The sequence below is a fragment of the Xiphophorus maculatus genome, chromosome 22 (assembly GCF_002775205.1).
Source record: "Xiphophorus maculatus strain JP 163 A chromosome 22, X_maculatus-5.0-male, whole genome shotgun sequence".
NCBI classification, from domain to species: domain Eukaryota; kingdom Metazoa; phylum Chordata; class Actinopteri; order Cyprinodontiformes; family Poeciliidae; genus Xiphophorus; species Xiphophorus maculatus.
This window is the reverse complement of record NC_036464.1, coordinates 16318264-16344849: the sequence shown is the minus strand read 5'-3', so window position 1 is coordinate 16344849 and position 26586 is coordinate 16318264. Positions and strand designations below refer to the sequence as shown.

Here is a 26586-nt window from a genome sequence, read left to right as displayed (position 1 = left end):
AGTTTTAGTGTACACAGAATGAAAGCACGATAATTCATTTGTTTAAATCATGTCAGCTGTTTTATTGTGTCAGGAATACTTTAAATCCAAAGGCTGCTATGTTGAAAACATAAAATAAAATAAACTGTCACAATACAGATAGATTCGTGATCTTGATCCTTAATCTTGATTATTTGACACCTTAGGCTGTTCGTCGTAAGGACAAAGTGAAATATCTGAGTTTATCTGAGTCTATTAAAACCACAACCTTGAGGTTCTCCATTGCCAAGTATCACTGCAACCGCAGCTCCTGCAAGCCCACAGCCCACCCACGTTTCTGCCCATAACATAGCAACATAACCATAATATCTCAGTATGCAACAAAATATATAATACTTTATCGTAAACTAACTATTAAATCCTTGATTAATAAATATTATTTGAACAATCTTTGTACTAGTAAAACTCAACACTAATCTAAATCGCGTCCTCACTTTGCTGCTTTAGGTTGGTGTAACTATACCTACTGTGCAGTCAGCGCTGTACATAACATTACTGAGCCAGCCTTTTTTTCAGGCCTCAGTGACTATCGAGACTCCATTTTCCCGTCTGCACTTTTGAGAAACAATTTCACTTTAGCTGTCTAAATACACAGCTATCTATGCTGCCTGGAAGTGACTCAGACACCGCAGTTACAGTAATCATCTGTAGCATCAGCAAAAGATGCGATACCTTACTTAAAGAAAGTGAACAAGCTTGTGAAAATGTCACTCCAACGTCTAAAACTTTCTTGAGACTAATGAGTGACCCATATAAGTAAGTTATGGTGAGAAACAGGAGTCCTTTGACCATAAATGAAGGGAGAATTAAAGTTTCATATGTGTACATAAAGCTTTTGTGAAATGATTACTTTGTCGTTTAAAGAAATTACAAGAGTTTCTTCTTCAAGCCATGTTCTATAGAAGTAATATTATTTCAAATGAACTAGTGTAGTTATGATGAAACCTCATGAATCTTATGCTAAGTTTCTCACTTAGTTCTGTTTATAAGTTTTCTGTGTGGGAAAATACGGTATCGATCTGAGGACTCTGACTTAAGTGGTCTTCAGAGAAACAACTTGGGGGGAGAAACTATGTCTGTGGTGGCTTGTTTTTGCAAAGTGCTCTGTAGCAAAAGTGTAAAAGTCTAAATAGTTCGTCTACAGGGCGCGTAGGGTCTGCAGAGACTTTCGGTGCCCTTTTTCTGACCGCAGACCTGTAGAAGACTAACATGAAGGGAAGGTCGGCCCTGCAGATCAAATTATTAGTTGCAGTCTCGTCCTGTCTTGTTTTGTGGACGAGCCAAGCGATATAGTGATAGACAAACACAGGACAGACTGAATAATTGGGAGTAGCGTAGTAGGGCAGGGATTAGAGTCCCGTTTGGGCCTTTTTCCAAACAGTGTCTAACACTACTCCCACAGCAGGCAAATGAAACCCAAATTTGATTTAATTTATTTATTTATTTTTGCCCGAATCCAAACCATTGCCGACATTTTTTTTATGGCAGTCTGAATGGCCCAATTATTACTTTTTCAACCCATCTGATTTGTGTCTGTTCTATGTGTGGTAATAAGTCAAATTCATAACAAGTAGTTTTCAAAGTGTCTACAGCCTGAACATTTTATTTGATTTTTACTTAAGTGATGTAAGCAATGCATCATAATTCTGCACTAGAAGAATCCGGATGAAGCTGGACATAAACAACGGTGTTGTGATTCTGAAAAATCCAATATGCATCATCCTCAGAGATCTTACGTCAAGGCAGAGGTCAAAAGAGAGGAGGGTTGTCAGTGCGTGGGGAGCTTTTGTGAAATGAGAAACGTATAGGGGTTGGTGGTCAGGGTGAAAAGCTCACTTTGAAACCCTGCAGTAGAGGTCAAGTAATAGGTCATCTGGTATTCGCGAACTATTGGATTTCTGTGGTATTATAGCTACACATAACACTTTCCCCATTCATTTTGAACGTTAACTTTCTGAAAATACCAACAAAACATTACCTATAACAACATATCTATCAATTAGTTTTAATAACTACAAAGTTCATATCTGACAATTTGACAGTTCTGATTTATGAACATACTGTATGCTAAAGAACAGAGAGCTCTCTCAAACATTTTAGAAGGCTTGGATAAAAGGTATAGAAAAAAAACATAATAAATCATTGATGAACAACTTTTTGCATCTATATCCACTTTAAATACTGATTCATCTTCTGTAAATGTCTAACCATCCTCCGCTTAATTAATCAAATTGCACACAGTGAATAAATAATAGATCTGTTTACTGCAAAAAAAACTTTGCTTTTAATGTTGCTAGTTTCATTCAAGTGTTGAAGTGTATACATTTTCATAAAATTACTCCTTTGGCAAGGTTTGAATAATGCAGAATACGTGTTGATAAGCTTTCTTTATGATGTTCAAGGTGCTTATATGCTAAATAAGCTTTTCTTTAGGTGAACCATGATAAACCACATTCTATCAGTGTAGAGAGGACTATAAGGCGTTTTAGTTAGTGGCCATCTTTCAAAAATCTAAAGTCTTTCATATGTTTTAGCAGCTGTTGATGGTGAGGTTATTTCCATTTCATCAGATAATAACAGATTATTAACTTGCATTAGGGTTTTTACAGTGTTCAATGAAGAGACTGCAATGGAGAGGATGTATTATGACAAACCTTGTCTGGAAGTAATGATCGGTCACACAAAAGCAAAATTGCAACAAAGAGTCTGTATGCATGCATAGGTTTGTACAGGGTCTTAGAAAAACATTCATACCTCTTTGCCTTTTTGTACATTTTGTCTCATATCAACTACAAATTTTAATATATTTTATCTTCTTTATCTTTCAGCTGAAGCATTTTTTGATTTTTATCTTGAAGGGTGCTTTATAAATAATCTTTTAATTGCTTTTAACTTACCTATTTAGACTTCTGTATGATAAGCCATCACAAAGCAGAATAAAACAGAGAGCTAAAGGGACAAGACAGAGGAATTCCACAATTGTCTAAAAAGATCTGGGAACAAAACCTGACACTGACCTGCTAGTAAATTTCACGAACAGCTCTTAGATGTTCAATTACAGCAAAGTACATATTTTTATTTAACATATCGTGTGATGTAAAATTTCTATATTTGTACTTAAAAGCCTTGGGTAAAGAAAAGAGTTAAATGAATTGCAACGGAACGGTTCTGCAAAAAGACAATCAATCAGATTAAAGCTGGAATTGGAAACATAAAAGCAACATGAGAGCATGTTTCACCTTAGGCTCCAAGAGGAACCTTCTGGAGTACAAGATTCACTTTAGCACTGTGGCTTATAACTAAAACTGTAAAAGCGGAGCACATTTAACCGATATCAAGAAAATGAACAGTTTTTCTGATACAAGTTTGCTGTGCAGTGTATTTGTAGAGGACTAGCCTGTCAGTATATGAGGACACCTTCAGCAGCCATGAACAAGGGCTCATCCACAGAGACAAGCAGACGAATCTGCTCACTGGATAAACTGTCAAATATGATCAATGATTTACTTTTTAATTGGATGGTTTTTCCATGCTCTGTTTGGTAATGGTGGAAAATTAGAGAAAAATAAAATTCTGTAATTAAAAACTGACATGAGCACCACTGTAAGTTTCAGTGAATTTACTTGAATTGCAAGGTTTGTATGGCTGCTGTACAGCTTTACTGAGTTGTAATAAAACCTCCCACACGTTCAGGGTTTTATTAACAAATCCATCTAAAAGATACAGCCTCCATAATATGAGAGGTCAACATTTTAATCTAGAAAAAAATCATGTAATTATCCATTTGAATACATGGATCCTATACATAACATACACTTAGAAGAGAAAATGCATTTGTATGCAACAATGGAAAGCAAATGGATCCAGATAAACATGTTTGCAACAACATTTAACCTTTAACAACCTTGCTTTAACTTTACAAGGTTTTAAAGTTTTAATTAGATTTAGAGTCGGAGGTAGTGTAACCACAGTGGAAGGTAAGAATGAGAAGACGTTCATCTTAAACCAAATTGTCTTAGCAGTTGTGCATAAAACAAAAGAATTTTGTGACTGAAGAAATTTTGGGTGGCACCTGTAACAAGCCATCCAAAAGCTGCAGTACATTACTGAATTGATATGCTTTATATGATTATGACCTTTTTGATGCTAATTTGGGCTTCTGCGATTCCACAATTAGGTTTTGTGTTACATGAAGTCATTATTAATTTCAAAAAGGATTATTTTGTGTCTCATTATCCCTCCCATTGTGACAACATGTTTTGGAATACACCTGGGCCAAGTGTCAGAAAGTGGGATAAGTGAAAATCCTACGTACGTTCTGGGGGTTTTGGTTTCAGAAAGCCAGATAGTCATTATGCTGAGTAAATTTACTCTCGCAACTTACTTTTGATAAAAGCTATTCTGTTCCTCTATTATCTTATTGGTATCAAGCACAACTATCTTAGTATTAAGACAATTTTATTTTACAATGGAGCTTTGTAGACAAGAGCCCTGCCACTGTTGCAGAGTAGATCATTGTGGCTTGAATATTTAGAAATAGCTTGCCATATGAAAATCATGGACAGTCCTGTGGTACGTTAGTGGGGTTCCCTATTGACTCATAGATCTCCACAGAATTGCAGGTATTAGTGAAAGCAATAATGTAATCGGTATCACATTTTTAGCTGTCAAGAAAAATCTATTCATATATTTTTGGGTGTCCAAACTACAGTAGATAGATATTTTGTTCAGGCAAATAAAATTATCTTCCTTTTCTCACGTTAATATGTTTTGCGTGAAAAATGTAACTAATTTTCTGCTAAATCATACTCACGCAATTAACTTGCTCTCTACCATGCTAACTCGTTATAGTACCGCAGCAACATTACTGCCTTTCTTGTTAAATATGTTTGGATATTCTCCTGATGCCGTCATTAAAATTTCTAATTCCATTGGTAAGAAATGCATACTTTCAGGCTTCTTTTTTTTTCACTCCCGTTGTCATGGTGAATTGCGTTATCTGTTATTATGCCACAGTTTTTGTAATTCTGTTACTGTGTTGTGTTACTGGGACTCGGAGGTTATTTAAACCTGTTTTTTTTTTCATTGATGAAGGCGTGCGATGATGATGTGGATGGTGTTTTGGATCAGCGTTGCATAAATAAACTTCTGAAAAGGTCATTTTGACTCTTTCATTTTTTCAATGGATGTCTGCCAACAAAGTTGTTCAACCAAGCAAACAAGCCAGTTCAGATTCAGTCCTACTTTCTCCTTCCTATGGCTATATCCCTTTGGCTGCAGAGATAAAGCTAAGATGAAGAGGTTTTATGGGGCGTTTCTGCATTAGTTTTTCTCTGCTGATAATGGCTCTGCTAGGGAGACAGGACAGTTTGGGTCAACCCTGAACTATAGCTGGAGCATTGATGAGAGGATGCTAAAAATCCCCAGAAATTTTATTTCAGTCATCTCCTCCTGCTTGTCATATTTCCTGTTAACTTTGAAATACATGGCAGGAGTTCTGCATTTTCCTTTGCAAACAAAACATTTAAAGCCAGCCGTCCATGCTGAACGTGAAAGGGTTATACAGTGTTTACATTCATACGTAAGAACGTTTTTGGAAATATTTAATTCGCGGAGGCAAGGGCTTTTGCTTTAGCATCTCCTCAAATATGGAGGAAAGAGAGATGCTCTCATCATAGCCTTTTTTAAGAGTGTTTAAATGGTAAAATTAAAATAGTTTTCATAGTTTATGTTCTGACACAAATTAAAGTGATTGTGACTGCAAATCCTTATCCCACATTGCCATCCAGATAGCACATGCTTAGGGCCTAATCTTAAAGGATTCCAAATGATATGTTCTTGAGCCCTGTTAAAACCACAGGCAGATTATAGTTCTAAAACAGCGCAGTGAATCGACATCATCATTCACAACTTCTCCTTCTGTTTGCTGATTGGCCTGGTCAAAAATCTGCTGGAGACAATCTAATTCAAGTGGAAAAAGCCCAGTTTGTGCTTAGAAGCAAGACTTTTTTTTTTTTTTCCAAGCGGAATTGCACAGAAAGGCAATGGCCAGGGTAGGTACAAACTGACACAAGAAACATTTGGGTAAATTGGCACCATTCCACATCCTAAACATCTGGATATGAAATCCTTAAGGGCTTAAATGATCAGCATGGTGCAGCACACCAACAAATTACCTGCATAATATAATCAAATGCTGTGCGTCTGCCTGCTTTTTAATAGTAGGATTAATAATTGCAGATTAAAACTAAAAATATTGCCCCTGCTTTAAAATATGCAGTGCCTTTGGCAGAATACTTTTTTTTTCTTTCCCAGCCTCAATGCTTCATGTTTGAGTGCGTTAAAGTCTGTATGCAATCACTTGGGGGTTTCAGTTGAGTGCTGGCAGGTTGACAGTCTGTGAGCGTGAGGACTGCACTGACTCTGCAATCCCTTTTCTCACCACATCCATCAGCAGAGATCCTGTCCAGGAGTTTGAATCCAAATATACACACAACCAAACAGCAATCATCAAAAACAGCAAACTATATTTTGAATAGATATTTCACAAACATTCATCACCTTAAGTAATGAAATGTTTAGACAAGTCTTTATATGCGCTGCCCTGCATCGCATACCAAGTGAACATGACTGTGTCCAAGTTCTGCTCCTTCTTAAGATGAACAGAGAGAGAAATATTGCAAAGCAATTAATAGAATGAAATGAATTTGCAGTAGATCTGTCACAGCAGCTGTGAGATTCTTGCATCATATTAAAGTTGATGACCTTTTCAAAGAGCTGTTAGGATACTTTTTTTTTGTACTTTAGCTTACTAACTAGATAAATGTTCTGAATTTTCTACTCTTGCTCAGATTAAACTCACATTGTGAAACTGTGTTTTCTCTGTTCCAATGAGAATTTTCTACCCAAACATCTGGCAACAACCTTCAAGAAATAAAAACAGGAAACAAAAAGCGAGATCTGACATCACTTCTGCAAAGTGGGAAGCTGTGACCTGCACGCTTATTGTGCACAGCTCATGTCTTTAATATTCCACTTCGAGAAGACTATAGCCATCAAAAACAAATTAAACACACAGCCAAGAAAATAAACTGCATATTTTAGCATAAACTTGTAATTCAGTTCAAATGAATTTCATGAGCTCATGCTGAATAACAGGAAGGTAGTCCCATCTTTTATCTTTCCTCCTGTATTTTTCCACATCTGGGCTTGTGATTTCTTACAAAAAGAAATTATACTTCATACTGATTGAGAACTTGCGGAATGCGGAGGATAACTTTAACAATAGCAAGAATTAAATCAAATACACAGGGTTTTATGTCTGACATAAAACCCTGTGTATTTATGCCAAACATAAACACACAGACACATTAAAAAGCAATGTATCGCTTTTTAATGTAAGCAATACATTTCAAAAATCTGCAATTTTTTCCCTAATTATATGTTCATGATGAAGGGACTGAACTTTAGCAGTGTAAATAATCATGAAATAGTTATTATATATGCATTTCTTGTCTTACTTATTTCTGCTTTCTGCTTCTAGCAATTCTATATCATTATTATTCTATCTGTTTTAATTATTTCATGTGTTAAAGATATAGCCAAAGTTACACTTTTTTGTCTTCTGTTATTCAATTCCTGTTGTCTGCAAATAAGTCTTAGAGACAACAGGAGTTTATGTTTGATATTCATCTGATAATTGTCAATGCTGAATTAAAATAATAATAAAGATTCGTTATTAGTACTGCTTTAGTAATCCTAAATAGGGAATATTCATTTAAACCCATTCTGGTAGGGTTTTTTTTTGGGGGGGGGGTTTACGAAGTAGGAACTATAATACATTGCTTTGGTTGAAAATCTGGTTTGGTCGGAGTCATGGTTACTCTTGCATCATATTTAGCTAAAAAAAAAAAAACTGCCAGAGTAGTTTCTGAGGAGGAGGTTCTCGATACTCTAAAAATAGAAAGCTCGCGGAGAGGTTTCAGATTTTTTTTTTAAAAAAGTGGTTTTGACTTATATAAGAAATAGCAGAAATATTGTCCGGGTTGATCCTTTCGTGGTAGGAGAACTGATCAATTCCTCCCTCCTTCAATGCAAACGATCAAACTAAAAACGACACTTGTTTTTGTGTGTGTGTGTTTTTATCCCCCGTTAATCAAAGCATGAGGCCGGCCTCTCTAGGAGGAGGACCTGAACAAAAACATAAATAAAAGCTCATCTACCATCTCTAATCATTAGCATCACTTTAGGTCATTAACAACATGCATCATTTTGCAAATGATTAAACTGTCAAATAATTAATAGACTTCAACAGTGGGTCAAACCCACAACTCAGCACTGCTGTGTTAAATTAACCCAAAGCTGGACCGGTCCACATTGCGCTCAAGATGGATCGTTCCTGTGGGTTATTTAAAGCCACCTGTTTTTAATGTTTGCTCTAATATGTAAAAAAAAATACAACACAAATTCTGTTTACCCTATGTACTCCACTTGTTTCAAAGAAACACATTTGAGTTATTTATGATATCTTATTCAATATCAAAACATTCCATGGTGTTCCCAAAACAAGGCCTCTTTCTAAGTGGAAAACACTTTAGCCAGACTTTAAATTGTTTTGCAATGATTCTAGCGAAAAAGTCTATTTATTTTTAAGCATTTTATTGTACTGTACACAGAGTTTTATGAATTGTAAAAACACATTATTTTGTACCATTTTGTTTCACTTATAGTAAAAGTGTTTATCCTATTACATATAGGGAGGGAAAAATCATTTCTTTCACTGGACCAAAAAGTCATTTTCAGTGGTAAAACTACTACCACTCAGTAGTGAAGTAATGGGCCGTGACTGTCTGCATTTACACACTTCTGTCAACCAACTTTGTTCAACATGCACCAAAAACACTACATTTCTCATCTTGTGGAGAGTACGGCAGACGGAGATGCTGATGGCTAAAAACGGACAAAGGAGACAATTAAAAAGGTTTGGGATTTATGTGAAGCAACGCAAAGTACTGGGTGAATGGAGCACTTTTAAAATTTTTATTTCGGTTTAACTGAGGTTTTCCCATAAACTTCAAAGCATCAGGGAAGTAATTTTCACTCTTGGTTTATTCATTTTTCAAAGTTAACCTTATTCTGTTGATTAAAGGTTCCTCCCTACACATCCCCTTGCACTTGACATGTTCAGTGTTCTCCGTTAGACTTGATTCATTAAATATTTTCACATAAAAGGTCAAAGTAAAGAAAAAAAACTGCATGGACTAGGAGCCATTAGAAAAAAAAAATAATAATCAGATATGGCGGCTTCTACAATACTTTTATCTCGGTCTTCGCTGTGCTGCAGCACAAGAAAACTCACAAGCCATGCAATGACAAGAACATGCACCAAATGAATCTACCTCAGACTAAACTGCTAAAAGGTTTTCAGATTCATGACAGAAATAAGAAAACATACAGCAAATTTAAGCCCATCTGTCAAGCTCCCTCTGTCAATTATAAACAATTACAGATGAAAAAGTGTTAAATTTCCCATGAGGTATGGTTTAGTCATTTTCTTTAACGGGAGGCGGGGAGGTGGTACTAAGTAAAATCAACTTTTTGAGCTTTATATGATGTTATAATGCTATTCCTTCATCAAAATCATACCCAGAGAGTTGCTTTGAGTCTTTGATGCATATTTGAAGAAATCTTCAGTGGCAGTCATTCAGGGAAGCCTAAACACCTGCTCATACAACGCTCCACCTATTTACCCAAAGCTCTGTCAGTTCCCAGCCGACCTTCTGCCCCAGAAAGCACCCCTCCCCGCTCCTCCCCCACACAGCTCCATATATAGCATGTGTGCTTTCATAAACTCCAAAGTATAAGAAAAATAATGTGTCGTGCACACTGACAACATTTTAGTGCTATTTTAAATATAGAAATAAAATTAAAGGCAAACCGAACAGAGGACAAAAGTGGACATGTTGTTTTGTCAGAGGCAAAAAAAAAAACAACAACAAAAGAACGTCTGCAACAAGTAGCCAATGATTTGACCCTTCTTAAACAGACTAAAATTTTTTCCTCCTCCACAGAATGTGTCTCTCAATATAAAAATAAATGAGAGAATACTCTGCGTCAGCTGTTGATAAATAACTTTATGCCAGCTAAAACATAATCAATCATGTGGTAATTGTCAAATAAGTGGCTTAGTGGCTTTAGTGAAATCCAAGTGGTGACATTTGAGCATTTCATATAATTACGAAATCTGTAAAGGTAAAACTGTGTTTAGGATTCAACCTCAGCTTTCAATCTACTTTTTAAAACCCAAAAAAATGGCTCTATCACTCAAAATAGCCGTACAAATCACAATCAACAAACACAAGGACTGCACAGATCACATCTTCATTTTATGCTACTAAATACATGTATAACTTAGATAGAATGAAATAGAAAACTACACTTTTAGTAATACACTGCAATGCTGTTTTCCGCTGTTTTGATTCATGTACGTAATTTTACGTGGGCAAACAACGAATCAAAATTCATTTATTTATTAGTTTTCACGTTTATTTATTTACATGCTGGCTTTTAACCCCTTTCTAAAGACTACCCCACTGAGTGAGCCACGACAATGGGCTGCCTATGGAGCGGGACTCAGGCAGAATATAAATGGACTCTGACTGGCCTGAGCCACGCTGCTCTTCATCTCTCATTTCCCAAATGTGTGCCTCTGGAAAGAACAGGCCAACCCTAGATTGAGGAAGACATCCTGCAGCAGGGCTTTTTAAATATTCCCCACACACTTCTAAACCGTTGCCCAAACGTTGGAAGCGGTAGTACACACACACACACACACGCACACGTATATAAAAAAATAAATATATCGTAAGTGAGAGCAGAGCAGAGCAAGCCAGACGATATGGGAGAAAACAAGAGGAAAGAATTTTAAACAGATCCCTCAAATATTATCTAATTGGATCATGTGGCTTTTCCCTGATTCACTCACTGTTAGAAGCACTGTGCACATGCTCCAGGAGACAACATCAGCATGACTGTGTCCAGCCAGATGAAAGCTTGCCAACCTCCAACAGCTTGCCCTAACACAAATAAAGTCAAATTAGAACATGTGGCACACTGGGGAAATAATAATAAATATAAGGGGCTCTAAAAAGCTCAAACAGAGCTGATCTTATCAGTCGGAGCTGGTTGTGGGTTTACATTCACAAAATCTTGCAGGTAAGTTAGTTGAATTTATGTAGGTTTTTTTTTTTCTCGTCATGCTGCTACTCAAAGAAGTTTTACGCATTCACCCAAATACACACAAATTCATACACTGATACTCAGATCGGTAGGTAACTTGGGTCTCCAGAGGGGCATGAAGATGTGGCAGGAGGAAGATGGAATCAAACCAGCAACTGTGAGATCACTATTCTTCCCGCTAAGACACAGTTAATCTGAATGCAAAAATTTTTGCAATATGAACCACATGAAAAATCAGCAGTCTACTGAATTTATACTTGTAATAATATGTTGGCACTAATTATGAAAGCGTATCAACTCTTGTTTTTAAAAGTATAAAAGGAACGTAGCCTGCTAATCAATCTGGCTAATGTCACATTTTCTTTGCAGCATGATGTCTCCGTTTACAATTTTCTGAAAACATGACCTCTATTGCAGTGTGGACAGTTGAAAATGATGCCACGTCCAAATCACATTTGTTAGTGGAGAAGGTGAATTTTCATATGAGTTGGTAACCCAGCTCAGAGAAGAGGCAGGACAAAACATCAACTGCATAGCCACTCTGAACATTCATACATTCTGCAAATTATACAGATATGGACGTGCAGAATCTAGAATGCGTTCAGCTTCCCTGGCTAAAGTTGCTCTATGCTTTTTAAGATTGAGCTCCACTGTTGCATCTGCAAGTTTTGCACATAAATGCAATAGGACAAATGTGTAGCTTGGAAGAGCGAAAAAAACAACCACCACATTGGCTTTTTTTTTTTTTTTTTTACTTAATTTCTCTATCCAGCACATTTTCATATAATAAATTTACACAGCTTTAAGAAAACTAATCAGTGACTTAAATGATCCTCTCTTACCTTACGGGCGCAGCCGCTATATTCCAAGTCATCAAAGGTCATTGCGCAAATTTTCAGAGGACAACACGCAGTAATAATGAGAAGTATGTTTGACTGCACACGACCTAATCCCGTTCTCGGTGTCCTTCAGACGTCGTCAACCCAACATAATCTTCAATCCGAGGGGATCGCAGCTCTGGCTCTCACAAACTGTGATCTCCCCCCACTTTAAGCGTGCAGTTCACTTTCTCCTCCGCAGATGACAAAGTTGTCCATGTTCATGTCTTTGTTTTTTTCTTTTCTCTTTTTAAAAGCAGAGGAGCCCAGTGACCAAATGTTAACGTTTTCCAGTGCAAATGAAAATAACAATAAACTACTGAGATATCGGTCCTTATATCTATTGCCCACTCCCCGTTGTTGATGGGTGGCAAATCCGACTACCCGCTAAATGGATCCATACATCATCCAGCCGCGATGTGGAGACGGTCAGAGACGTAAAGCGAAATCTCCCGGTGTATTTATCGACAGCTTGGGCTGGCTGGACACCCACCACCTTATTTCTTGTGCTTTGGCGCCACCCAAAGTTAAACTGAAGCTTGGGATTTCCATCATGATTTATGCTAAATTTATCACCTCCCAATTGATAAATTTGTCTCTCTCTCTCTCTCTCTCTCTCTCTCTCTCTCTCTCTCCATATATATATATATATATATATATATATATATATATATATATATATATATATATATATATATATATATATATATATATGTCTGGGGTTTCATTTCAAGTTACAGGTCAACACTACATTATGGCAGTTTTATTTTGAATTAAGTTCTGTAGAAATGTTATAATTTTTACTCTGACATTTTCCTCTCAACAGGACAAATGCAATTGAACTTTGCTTTTATGCCACCCCACAGCTGTTTCTTCGCCCTTTTTTTGTGTGTGTTTCGTTCTGCAAAGTCCTTTTGTCATCTTCAGACTTCAGATCTTCTTCTACAGACCATTTGTTACTCCAATTTACAATTTTCACTTCAGCTTAAAAGTGAAGTCCGGTTTTCTCTTCTCCTGGTAAGTTAACAACCTTTGTGCTAAATGTATATTTTATGAACTGACCACCAACAAAATACTTTTTTTTCTCTCTTTTTTGTTGTTCTTGTGTTTTTTGCTCGACTGACCTAGAAGCAGCTTTTTCTTATTTAGACACATAAGACCTGAAATTTGCTCTATCGAGAAACATTTATTCAGAATTGTCCGTCCCTCTTGTCTTTCTTTGAGGTGATAATAGTGTCACCTTGATCATGTAGTTTACATGTTTCCTGACCTGGATTGAAAACACCATGACCTAGCTCTAATTTGTGTGTTACCCTTTCATCAAACTGTGCCATTTCATTTATTTTGATGTTAGTGTAATGTGTTTTAACATAATACATTGCAATGCAAAATTATTTATATCTATTGAACGTTTTGCTGAAGATCTGATGTTGTTGTACCATCCTTCCAGACCACTCAGGTCTTCTGGTTATGGCCTGCTCTGCATCCCAAGAACTTAATATGAAGAAGACACATTCAGCTTCTATGCACCACAAATCTGGAACAAACTTTCAGAAAACTGCAAAACAGCTGAAACACTGACTTCCTTTAAGTCAAGGCTAAAACTCCACCTGTTTAGGAGTGTCTTTTAAACAATGATAAATGAAGCATTGACCAGCTTATTTGTGTATTGATGATTTTGATGGTGGCACTTCACATTTGTTGGCCGCATGTTGTTTTAATGACTATCTGTTCTTGTGTTTTTATGATGTAAAGCACTTTGAACTGCCTTGTTGCTGAACTGTGCTATACAAATGAGATTGACTGCTTTGATTTGATCATGTTACAATAATAGATCTAGATGCTGAATTGTGAAGTCGAAGGAAAACAGCACATGGTGTTCAAATTTTATAAGAGAAAATGTCTGAAAACAGTGGGTTGCATTTATTTTCATTTTTCCTTAAAACTTTGCAGAATTGCCTGTTTGTTTAATTATATCTGCTACTATTCTAGGATATATTTTACTAGCTTAGCACATTTATAGTACAGACTGAATTTTTATCATACTTTTCTATGCAAAATAGTAAATAATACATAAATAATTTTAAAGTCTCAATTGGAACTGAGTCAGAACTGGGCCATTCTGACAGATGAATATACTTAGATGTTAACCATGCTATTGTAGATCAAGGCTGTATGTTTAGTCTTTGGCAAACTTCCGTCCCACTCTAATAGACTTTGATAGCCTCTAACAAACTTTCTTCCAGAATTGTCCTGTATTTAGCAAATGGCAGGCAAATGGCCTGTCAATGGCAAATGTATACTTGGACTTGGATTGCCTTTTCTTTCATTACTGAAGAGAAGCAACCCCAGGGCATGATTCTTCCACCATCATGTTTCACATTGGGGATTTTGTATTCAGTGCGATGTGCAGTGTGAATTTCACACCACACACATACTAATTTGAATGTAGCTTAACTACAATTGTACAATTCTGGTCTCATGCGACAAGAGCACCTGGTTCCATGTCCCACACATGACTTGTGGCTTTCTCCATTCCACTCTTGCGTAAAGGCCACATTTGAGGAGTTCATGACTAATAGTTGTTGTTGTGACAGATTATCCCATCTGAGCTGTGAATTTCTTGAGTTCCTTCAGAGTTAGTCTTACCATAGTTCTTTGATAATTTCTCTTATTGCCCAGGCTGTTAGTTGGATGGTCCTGTTTGGTTAGGTTTGAAGTTGTGCCATACTCTTTGGATTTTCTGCTAAAGGAGCAAAGGGTATTATTTAAGTCCTTCAAAACTGGGTTTATAATCAATATTTGCTTTATACTTCTCTGCAGCTTCATCCCTGTACTGTGTTCATGACTCTTCGTGATGCTTTTTGTTCACTGCAATCCCCACAAAAATGAAATAATAAATAAATTCTGTTTGCAATTTTTAAAAAAAATGAAACTGATCAATACTTTTATAAGGCACTGTATTATCAGTGCAGGGATTTTTCTCCACCTAAGCAAGAAGAAGAAGAATCTTGTTTTTTCTTCTGTAAAAATGATGGTTTTACCCTATTTTAAATCAAACAGTATTTTTTAACAACTTAGCTCCCCTCTATTGAACTCACTGACTTTGCATTGTCTCCGATATATTAGTGATCGACATATGGTTCATGCAGGCAGCTGCCAGAAATCTATTTACTGTGTCACATTTCCATCAGGCCGAATATCAGGTCCCAGACGTGTCTGCGACTAAATTTAAGTTGGTTCAATAGTTCAGCACCGCAGAGCCCTTTTCCATAAGAAAATGTAAAAAAAGAGCATTATTGAGATTACTGAACCTTGTTTTTATGCAGATTTAGCAAATTCCTCAGAGTGCTTACCAAAGCACATATCAGGTAAAATCGATCACTTGTTGTTCACTGTAAATCGTGCTAAACAAAATATCCACTATAACAAAAGCATTAAATATAAATTCCAAATCTATATGTAGGGCTGTGTTAATACTTGTAGAGTCTTCCTGGACCATGTTCTCCAACAATAAGCTCTTATCTGTAAACTTCAAATCTTATCAACTTGCTTTTTAGGAATTAATATGTGTTGTTTGTTTTTCCCCTCAACTCTGCAAAATTATTCTGAAATCTGCATCCGTCCCCGTGTTTAAAGACTGAGATGATTTAAAGAACTGTGGGAGGATAAAATTAAAACTGTGGCGTAAATAAAAATCAACTGAGTTAGCAAATATACCATCACGAGACAACCTTAAAGTAAGATTTTTTAAATTTTATTTTTAATTTTGCTTGATAAAATGCAGTAATACATTTATCAAACTGAATGCCTTGAAGAAAAGAAGAATCTAGAATTACTGCACACAAGATTATAAGTTTGTCATTTGTAACTGAAAAACTGGAGAAATATTAAAAAGATAAAGGAATACAGATGTTTAGAAAAAAGGGTCCTCATTATTTACTCTAAGGAAAATTCTGTCCCATTAGGTCAACTCATCAAATCTAGTTTTATTTCATTTTATTCTATGTTTATTCTTGATCATGTTAAACACAGAGACACACAAAACAATCTGTCAAGTTAAGCTGAGATTGTAGGAAGAAAAGTAAAAGAAAAAAGTGGGGAAAAATAAAGCAAAGTTTGTGCAATTTTGCTTGGGAAGCAGGTGGTGTTGGGAACATGGAGGGTGGTGGAGAATTTGGGGGTTATGAGGATGAGCAGGTTTTCACAATAATTAGAAAGTCAGTTTTTGATTCCTGGCTACTCTGTTCCACACATGAAAGTGTCCTTGGCAAGGATGCTGAACTCTACACAAAACCCCCCTGTGTATTATTCAAGAGGGAGGAATTCAGGACATAATGTGTGTACAAAGGAAAATGTGCCCTGCAAAATCGATGAATGCGACTCATGCTGTAAAGTACACAAGTGGTGATTAAAAGTAGGGAAAAAATGGCATGTCTGTAATAAATTGCACATTTGGAGATGTTTCATATTCCCTACAAAAAAATATGGCTCATAGCCTCTGACCTAAGAAAAAACACTGAGTACAAGTGCCACAAAGCTGACTAATAAAAGCTGAAGTTAACAAATGGGCTATGTGAGGTGTTTCCCATCTGTATACCCTTGGGTGCCAGAAAATTCTCATGAACAATAGTAAGAGCCAGCAGCAAAAGGACACTACACACTGAGAAGGTGTGGCTCAAGGGCAAGCTCGGTGTTGTACTACATCAAAAAGATGTGTGACATTCAGCTTGATGCATGACCACATACTAACAATGGATATTTGAATGTAAAACAGTCAATAAGAGGTTTGTGTTTTTCTTCATAAGCTAAATGACTGTGCTCCTTAACAATATTGAACATGATTAATCACTGTCTGGAAGAGGATAAAACTTTATTATGCAAAAACACAAGCTTATTCTGATGTAAAAAGAAAACTAAACTATAGTAAAACTTGCAGAGTCATTTATTGATTTTCATGCGAGTTATTAAACTGTCCATAAACACTGAGTTGAATTATAAAAAACTCATTCTGTCCGGTTAAATCATGGCTTTGGTCGTGACTTTAGACAAGTGTTTACTAAAATTAAAACCCATTTTGCTTTTGTAACATATCCAGTGGGCAACAAATGTAAAGGATGAAGCATTGCTATTTAGGGGGAAACAACAGCAATTACCCAGAGAGAATTTCATGCTTAATGGCTCAACATGCTGCACTTTGTCAAACCACAAATCTTTCAGTTAGTTCTTGATGAATAAAACACATTTCTCTTTCTCTGACAAGTCACTGTCCCTCTTTTTGTTATGTAGATAGAAATGTCAGATATGGGTATTTTTTTTATAATGCAGAAAGGTTCAGTGGTGCTTTGAATGATTCATTACACCCTGCTAGAGCTGAACAGCTATCTCACAATAAAAACGCTGTCCTAATTTGCATAAAGAATATTACTCTTGCTCTCATTTTGTAAAAGTGGTAGACTTTCTGCACATTATATTAAGCTTGTCTTGTGTGATGTGTGTCCTATTTTTTGGTTCTATTTTGTGAAAGTAGGATATATAGTTTGTGTTGAAAAATTGTATTGTATCAACAAAAATGATAGAAAAAATTCTAACATTATTCTCAAACAACTCACGATTTCAACCATTATTATAAAAAACATCTCAATTTTGTCGCTATTAATCTACATAACAAAATATGAATATTTGAATAAAAAGTCCAGCCACCCAATAAGAATCAAAAAGAAGACATTTTTATTAATTTACAGACATTTTGACCCACAGTCCTGGTTATTTAAAAAAACAGGTGCTTGAAAAACTTGACAGAATTGTATCGAAAGGACAAATGTTTGCTTAATGCTAATTTTTTTTTACATTTGTATATTTTGCATTTCAATTCATAGTATTTTTTGCAATCTTATATTGCTAATTGTCATAGCAGTTTGTCACAAGGCATTTGTTGTGTATGTATATTCTTGTCCTTTGATTCTTGTCATCACCTCACACTAAATCTCAATTTGTTCAATTTAATTTAGAACTAAACACTTCAATGTATATCAGAAATCCTCCTTTGTTCAAAAGCATCCAATTTGCATTTGAATCCTTGACTGCGTCTACTGTTTTTGTTTGTTTTGTTTTGGAGTGAAATTGGTTGTTTTTGCACTTCATTTTTCCTCCTTTCTCTTGCTTAGTGAAAGGAAGGAAAAAAGCTCTGTTAGCCATGAGAAACAGAGAAAAACAACTCTATTCTAAACTTAATCAATACTTCTTTAAAGCAGAAGCAGAATGCACTGTACTAAAAGACTTTATGCTACAGGCAAGGAATTGACCCCAGGGCTTAGTGTGGATGAGCCATCTTTGCATGTTCTGAATCACGTGATCAGAATAGAGAAAGGCAGGTAAACAGCTTTCTTACGATATTTGATAGGGAGGGGATTTTCCAGGCAAGTTTAACTGGATAAAACCTCATGGCAAACCAGACACAGTGAAGGGATTACCCCATGTGGCCTCAGAACCTTTTTGGATTCCAAAGGATAAACTGGAGTGGAAGGCAGTGGATGAAAAGCAGCCCTTCATAATTGGAGGGATATAAGGAAATGTGCAGAGATGAAAATGCTTATGCTTTGCCTTAGATCAAAGGCTGCTTACTTTAAAAAAAAAAAAAGCTGATTCAAAAATAACAGGTCAACCTCATTCCATCCGGGTATTTAAAGTGTTATTTGCAGAAAACAATTATTCTGATAAATCTCCAAAATGCAACGATTAGCTGTCAGACTGCATTTGTGGTGTTAATCTCCTGTATTATTATTTATGGCATAATATGATTTGTCATCATCAATAACAGGAACAAAATGTCTGTCTCCCAAGCAGAATTTCATTAGGGGGCCAATGTGCAGTTAAACCCATTAGCCAGCAGAGCAACACTGACCTCCCAATTTATATTTTCATGGTTGATCTTATTATTATGATTTAACTCTGGACTAAGCACATTTCAACTTTTACTTGTACGTTAAAATTTATAAACATGCTTGACAAAAATGTTTTATTTGTATTATTAAACAATCTATTGAAAATATTTGTTAAAATATTTGTTTGGAAGCAAAATAATTTTTTGTTTCCATAACTTGGCCAAAGAAGCTGATTCTGATCAATTATCTATAATTACCAGTGTACCAGCTACCTTTCAGTGCAACAGGTAAGAAGCCTTAAAGAGTAAATAGAGGAGCAATATGATCACTTCCTGAAGGTAGAGATTCAGAAAGAGCAGGAGATTTTAAAGAGACAGAGGCCCAATTTCAAGGCGTTAAATTATGAAGTCAAATTTATTTTAAGAACTGATGGTAACATAATTACTTGATTGTGCTATAAAATGGAAGGTCAGACATGGGGAAGGAAGTCTGAGTTATTCTGGACACTTAACTATTTCACCAGTTTCACTTCATTTACCCATTGCACCAGCGAAACAGAAGTGTGTGTTTACCAAGATGCTTAGCAAAAGCATTAAAATAGAAAAAAATGGTTTGTGAAGAGATGTCCCAATATCTTGTAGAAAGTGACACACTTTGAACAAACAGTGAAGGTGACTCTGACATTTGCCTTATAGCAGTCATACACAGTGAACTTCAGAATTCAGATGAGTAGAATCAGGGAGGAACCGCCACATTTACTGTTGTATTTACAAGTTACCATAGGAAAAAGGGACACTCCCTGATGCACAAAGACCAGTAAGAGTGCACAAAAATGGTTTCCCATTTATGACACAAGCAGCAGAAATGATTAGACAATGATGATTCTGTTGACTTCACTTTCAATCTATGAAGGTCTTCCTTAAACCTCTGATCAGGTCAGAATTTTGCTCTGTCATCCACAGCTTGAATGAAGACTGTGACATAAACTCAGCCTTTTGGGAATAACCCCATATGTCCTATGCACTGCTGAGGTGAATACCGAGTTGTAAATCTCTGTCTATGGAACTGTAATCACAGTGAAGGCTGTGTAAGCACAGCCTGTGATCTCTGTGGTTTGACTTGAATGATGTGAAAGGACAAAGTGATCTGTAATTGGGATTTGTTGTTGAGTATTTATTGTGGAACTATGATCTGAATGAGGCTTGGTGTTGTGTGTTTTTTATTTTTACATGTTTTGTGGTACAACTTCTGTTGAGGCCCCCAGACCACAATATGGTCTTATATGTCAGTCTTAATTAAGTATACTTTAAACCATTACAAAAACGTATGGGGCCAGTGGTAAGTGGTAAATGGCCTATATTTGTATAGCGCTTCATCTAGTACAGAGGATCCCAAAGCACTTTACATTACATTCAGCCATTTACCCGTTCACATACAAATTTACATGCTTTGCCTTAGAAAAGTGTAAATTAGGAGTAAAGAAAAACATTTTCACAATACTGTATGTGACAGAAAATTTCCCAAAATCTTAAACATTCTACATCGCTATCTAAATTAAAGTCAAATCCTGTAATTACTGCAGTGTCCTTCGGCTCAAGCAGAGTTTGAAAGTCATTAACCTGCTGACTGAGGTGCTGAAGCCTCTGCAGACCCCTGGAAATGCAGTGTGGATGTGTGTGTATTGCTGCAAGCCTTATTATCTCCAGGGAGATTTGATTTATGTCCTGCCTCAGTCTGTTGTTTGGCATCTTCACACTCCCTGCTAGCCTTTGCCCCCCAGAGATGCAGCAAACCAGGCCTTCCCATCAAAACATATTATTTCCTTATCATTGCTCTCATTCAGCCTCATATACCTATGTTTGATTCAAATTGCATAACTCATAGAAGAGATTATGTAAATTAACTTAAAGATTATTTTTAGAATTTGTTGAGTCAGAACATTTCAGAGCAAAGAAAAAGCAAATGGTCACCATTTTCCACTTTGGATGGTATTTTAAATAAAATAAATGCAGCAAAATTTTTGTCACATCTTACTTAAATCAAAGGAAGGCTGGTTGCATGGCTTTACTCAAAAAATATGCCAACTTTGGGGCAGGAATTGCACATCTAGAGCAATGTTTCATGCATACTTTTGGGAATGAACATTTATGCATCAGTAATGTTAGCACATTAGATCAGATGGAAACTGTGGCCATAAAAAAAAGCATTCATTCAGTCATTTTATTTTATTTATTTTTTGGAACTATGGGGATATAACCAGATGGTTCTTTTCACAGGCGTTCCCTAGGTACTACATTTCAAATACACTTTATGTAAAAGCTGTCTTGAGGGCACACTCAGACAGAGAGGTTCGGTGCAGACAGAGCTCATCAGTGCTTAAGTCCAGTGATGAAAGGAAATCACCTCAGAGCTGCTGGGCTCTTACTCTAAAGTGAATTCCGTTTTAAAGGTTTTTTGACGAGGCAACGCTCAGAAGCTTTCTGCTGGCTTAATGCACATGGCTGTTTCACTATGTAGAAGCACAATATACACAGATGAACAAAAATCAATGTACAGCCATTATAGCTCCGTTGGAGCATTCAACCATCCGCAAAGAGAGGTCAACAATGCCAGTCACTTTTCACCTCCCCCCCCAAAAACAAACACAAATAGCTGGTAGCAACACTACTGGAAAGCAAAAGAAAAACATACTTACAGTATCTGCTTTGTACTTTGTTTTCTAAATGTCTTTGAATTATATAGAATTAGTGGAAATGATAAAGAGCAGTATGCTAAAAGGAATATTTGGTGTTAATATATATTTTTTTTGTTGGTGAAGTCTGTTAAAAGCAACAGGGTGGTGGTCATGGTTGCAATGTTATGATGTTTCCCTGCAGGGCTCTCAATCCTATCCTCCTTATTTGATCCTAAATTAAACTGTTTACCCATTAATTTTCTCCTCATTTAATTGGCAGATGGTGGAGCTCCCCCCTCTCATCCCTCTCTTGAGTTAGCCTGGAGGTTTATCAGTCCCACCACAGTGGGGCCTTGTTTTCCAGCATCTCATTTGTTTCTCTTTGCTGTCAGTTCGAGTTGAGAACTGGATGTCTTTGCCCTTTACTGGGGTACTTTGAGTGAAGAAATAGCTTTTTAAAAAGAGCGTATATTATTGACGAAAGATATTTTTAGTTATGTACAGAGACCCAAAGACAAATAAATTTTGGCCTTTAGCAACTTTCTATCTTCATTAATTTTGCACGTTCATAATAATATAGAATTATTATGATCACGCAAGTGGACAAATAAAAAGGTCGCATCTTTGAGGAATCCTTGAATCCAAAGTGGAGTATGTTATTTGTGTATTTGGGACTGTGACCCTAGCCAAAAATATAACTTTCCTACTGAAACTGTCTGTTTGAGCTCCTGTAGCCTTTGACGTCTGAAAGAATTATATTTATTTCCAAAGAATGAACGGTGTCTCTTGTTATGTCCATGAACTGGTTCCCACTCTACTACCCTTTGCATTCTGTGACAATATCATAAAATAGAAAGTCACTTTTAGAAAAAGAAATTACTGGGCACATTCTTTATTATCGTGGTATTAATCAAAAGAAACAGTCGTCATGTCTTTTTCCTTTGCCTCACACTCTTGTCCTGTCTGTTCTATGAATAAACTTTGGGTCAACAATTTATTCATGTGTTGTTATTACTGTTAGCAGTAGAAAAATTTAAGAAGATGCTGGAAGAAAAGAAGACAAAATGAACCTTTTTAAAATATTTTATGCTAATCAAGATGCGCTTTTGAAGGAAAAACACGTTTGACAGCTAGCCTTCTATATATGAGATGTTAAGAAGCGAAACACCAAACCCAGAGGAAAAATAGGCCGTTTCAAACAAAACCAAAAAAGAAGTCTTACTTAGTGCTGCACTTCCTCAGTATAGTGAGATGAAGCAGATCCAGTAGCACTAGAAGGGGAAACACAAGGTACTGTAAGCATGATGAAACTGAGGAAACAAGGCAGCCACTGCCTTGAAATCATACAACAAACTCTTCAGTGTTCTGCCTCTCTCCACTTAAAATGATGTTTTATTTAAAAACCCATTGTTCAGTCGTTTTAAATGTTGCAATCTCAACAATAATACAAAACCATTGACTTTATAAATTGGTTCTGATTATTTGGAAAAGGTCATTTGTCCTGTCCACAAATTCTATCGCCTAAGTTGAAAATCTCTTCAGCTCCTAAACTGTTACCATAGCCCGCTTGAGAGTGTTGCTCTCCTTGTCTTGCCTGTAGGTTTAGGTACATGGTGATGTCTTTAGGCATGCAGTTGTGCCATAACCTTTCAACATTCCGAATATGGCATGAGTAGTGCTCTGTGATATGTTCAAGTCTTAAAACATTACTTTCTAACCAAACTCCCTTTAAAACTTCTTCATAGCTTTATCCCTGACCTGTCTGCTGGGTTTCTTGATTTTTATGACGCCGTTTGTTCCTTAGAAAGACTGTTCTCCAATGAATTTTTGAGGCCTTTATATAACTTCTGGATTTATTTGAAATTCAGTTACATACAAGTGGACTTGATTAGTTAGATACCTTCTTACAGCATTTGGTTGCACTAAATTTTGGCGTAAATACGTCACACTTTCCAGAACATTTCTAATAAAGAATTGATATCCTCCACTACAATTTTGCATTTCTCTCTGTTGGTCTATGGCACTACAGAAGAAAAAAGTGGGACAGTTAAAGTGGCACTAATATATTTCAGAAGGTCTACATAATTTTATCTGCTTGGTTTAGAATTTGCTACATCCAACACTGCTGACAAAAAAGAAGAAATATCTGATTTGCTTTACAGCCATTTATCAATCTCTTTATTTTTATTTGAACATAACATTAAATACTTCATGTGTTGTTCTCTCTGCTGGCCCAGCCTTTCTCATAGCTCTTGTTTTGCAGCCCAGGGATTGAGACATCTTCATCCCAGTCTCCCTGTATCTCACAGGCACTATCAATTATTCTGCTAAAGAGTGCACTGAGCTGAAAATGGGAGGGGTGGGTGGTGGTGGGGCCAGTTGATGGCTTTTCCCTGAGACACTCAATCTCTCTCCACCTCCCTCACAGTGCGGAGTGAGGGAGGTGGAGAGAGGAAGTACTCCCACACTTCCTAACATGACCTTCTGAAACGCTGTTTTCATTTCTGTGCCGTGTTGACAACAGCAACGCGCACAGGCACACAGCTTTTAGCCCCTTTAATAAAAAGGAAGCAATCACTTCGAGGAGCTGATGTAGGTGGCAAGAGAACTTTTCCATCAGTGTTTATAGGGCAAACAGCTATCAGTGGTGACCATGGTTAATCAATGAAAAAAAAACTTAAATAAAAAAACTGAACTTGAAGAGTATTCTTTTTAAACAACAACTGATGATATATTTTAAAAAGTAGCAATATATAGTGCAAGTTTCCTGCTCATATATGATAGTCACCTTTCCACAATAAGGGCCTAAGTCTTTTTTTTTTTTTTTTTGCCAAAAAAAGATTTTTCTTTCTGCCGAAAACATTTTATGGAAAGAAATAGATGGTGTTTGGTTTTTTTCTTCTTCCCCAAAATGACTATGAAGGTGACTTTAGGCACTCAACAGTTACTAGTGTCACCTTGGCCTGTATGATGGCTTTAAGGTAAATTAACTGGTTGGAAAAAAGTATTTATAAAACACCAGCTGGAAGGTAGACATGGAGCTTGAAGTGAAAAATTTCAATTGTTAATGTTTGGATGAGTGCTTGCAGAGTCTTTTGGCCTACGGCAGCCTGCACAGAACAAACTATATTGTAAACACTTCAGACCTAGTGGTGGCCACTGTCTAAGCATTAGCAGACACAACGTCTTTACAAGAACTATGCAAACTTATTTTTATGTAGGTTAGTGAGAGAAAAGAAAGTTGAAATAGACAAAATATGCTGACTATGCAGGACTAAAAGACTCTCAGTTAACATATTTACAAAACAAATTTGAGTTAAACCCAAACACCTAGCATGGCGTCATGGCATTATGGCATTATATGCTGTATGCCAAAATCAACAGAAATAAATGGTTGGAAAAGAAATGGTTGAAATCCATGTGTGTGACGAATGTACAGGCGTTTCTTTTTTTTTTAATTGAATTAAACTCTTGCTTGTTTACTCTTCTTTCTGATTGCTTATTTTGTTACCTAATATAATGTACCTCTGATGAAATCAGTTTGATCAGATTTCTATGAATTAACAGCGCCCTCTAGAGGTATCATTACAACATCTAACAAGAAAATTGCTGTATAAAAATGAATTAGAAAATTAGAAACTGAAACCATGCGTTCTGACACATTTTGGATTTATGTCACTCAAGACATCTCATAGGCAGAAAAAACTGTGGCAAAGCCTTGTTTAACAAAATGTTCCTTATGTTCTTTCATGTAAACTGACACGTCATTTAGTCACCCAGCATTTTCTGTGGGGTGATGGGGCCCATACTGGAAGTGGTTGTTGACCATGATGACAGCAGCTTACATCACAGATATCATTTCCTAGTATGGTGTAAACGGAAACTTTGAGCAGCAACTGCTTCCACGTGATAGACAATCCACTATATATGATGGGTTTTTTTTTTCCCCTATGACGTTTTTTTCCCACAAACAAGTTTGCATGAATTATTCAGCCTTTTTAAATTCCTGTCATGCATTCTATTTTTAAGTCTTACATGAAGTGTTTCTGCTTCCAGCTGAACTTTGCAACTTTGAAATGACAAGGGAACGTTGAGAAATTAGAAAAAGAGGAACTCCCTGTTTCCAGAAATACATGGGGTCTGACTAAGGGTAGGTACTAGAATTCATCCACCCTTATCTAAATTGAAACAGTCACACCCTTTGACTAAAGAAATGTGTATTTTTACTTGCTTTTTAAAATTTCCAAGTTTTAATTGCTTAAAACATGTGGTGGTAAATAGCATCAAGATGAATCCCTTAGGTTGATCTCAGTACAGAAGACTATTAAACTGTTCTATATAATGTATATGATCAAAGAAATAAACAAGATTTTAAGACATATCCAAAACCTCTGCAGCTTGTTCTTTCTATATGAAATTTTAGAATCGGAAGTAACAAAAATGAAACTAGCTACAAATAGAAAGACAGAACTATAAGGAAAAAATGTAAACTTAATGTTGGTAATAAGGTCTTATAAAGCTATTTTAGACGTGAATGTTTCTACATCAGCGGACGTTACTGGAAGATGAACACATTTGTCTCCCACTGCGTTTTTTCTCATTTTAATGTGACCACAGTAAAACATACTAAGACATCCAAACTGTTGAGTCCCATTTTTGAATTCAATTGAACAGAAACATTCTCAGATACCCACCAATCTTCAGCTATGACTAATAATATATTTGACCACAAGGAGCTGTGTCATCCTTATCACACCCAATGCTCACATTTCCTGCTTCTGGGTTTCAGTGTCTGTGGCTTTCACAGACACACACATGGAGATAGAGAGGGGGTGAGAGAGAAAGAAAGAGAGTGATATAGACAGACAAAGAG

At 36.3% G+C, this 26586-nt stretch overlaps 1 protein-coding gene across 8 annotated transcripts in view; it reads right to left on the bottom strand.

Moving 5' to 3' along the window:
- LOC102234462 (protocadherin-15-like) overlaps window positions 1-12596 on the bottom strand; it is a 175772-nt gene extending 163176 nt beyond the window's left edge. For 7 of the 8 annotated variants that reach the window (XR_002752137.1, XR_002752138.1, XM_023327534.1 and 4 more), the window contains exon 1: window positions 12120-12596. The gene's annotated coding sequence lies outside the window, so the exon portion shown is untranslated. Of the gene's footprint in view, window positions 1-11023; window positions 11115-12119 lie in introns of all 8 variants that reach the window. The other variant, XM_023327529.1, reaches the window with a different exon arrangement.
- Window positions 12597-26586: the final 13990 nt, after the last annotated feature.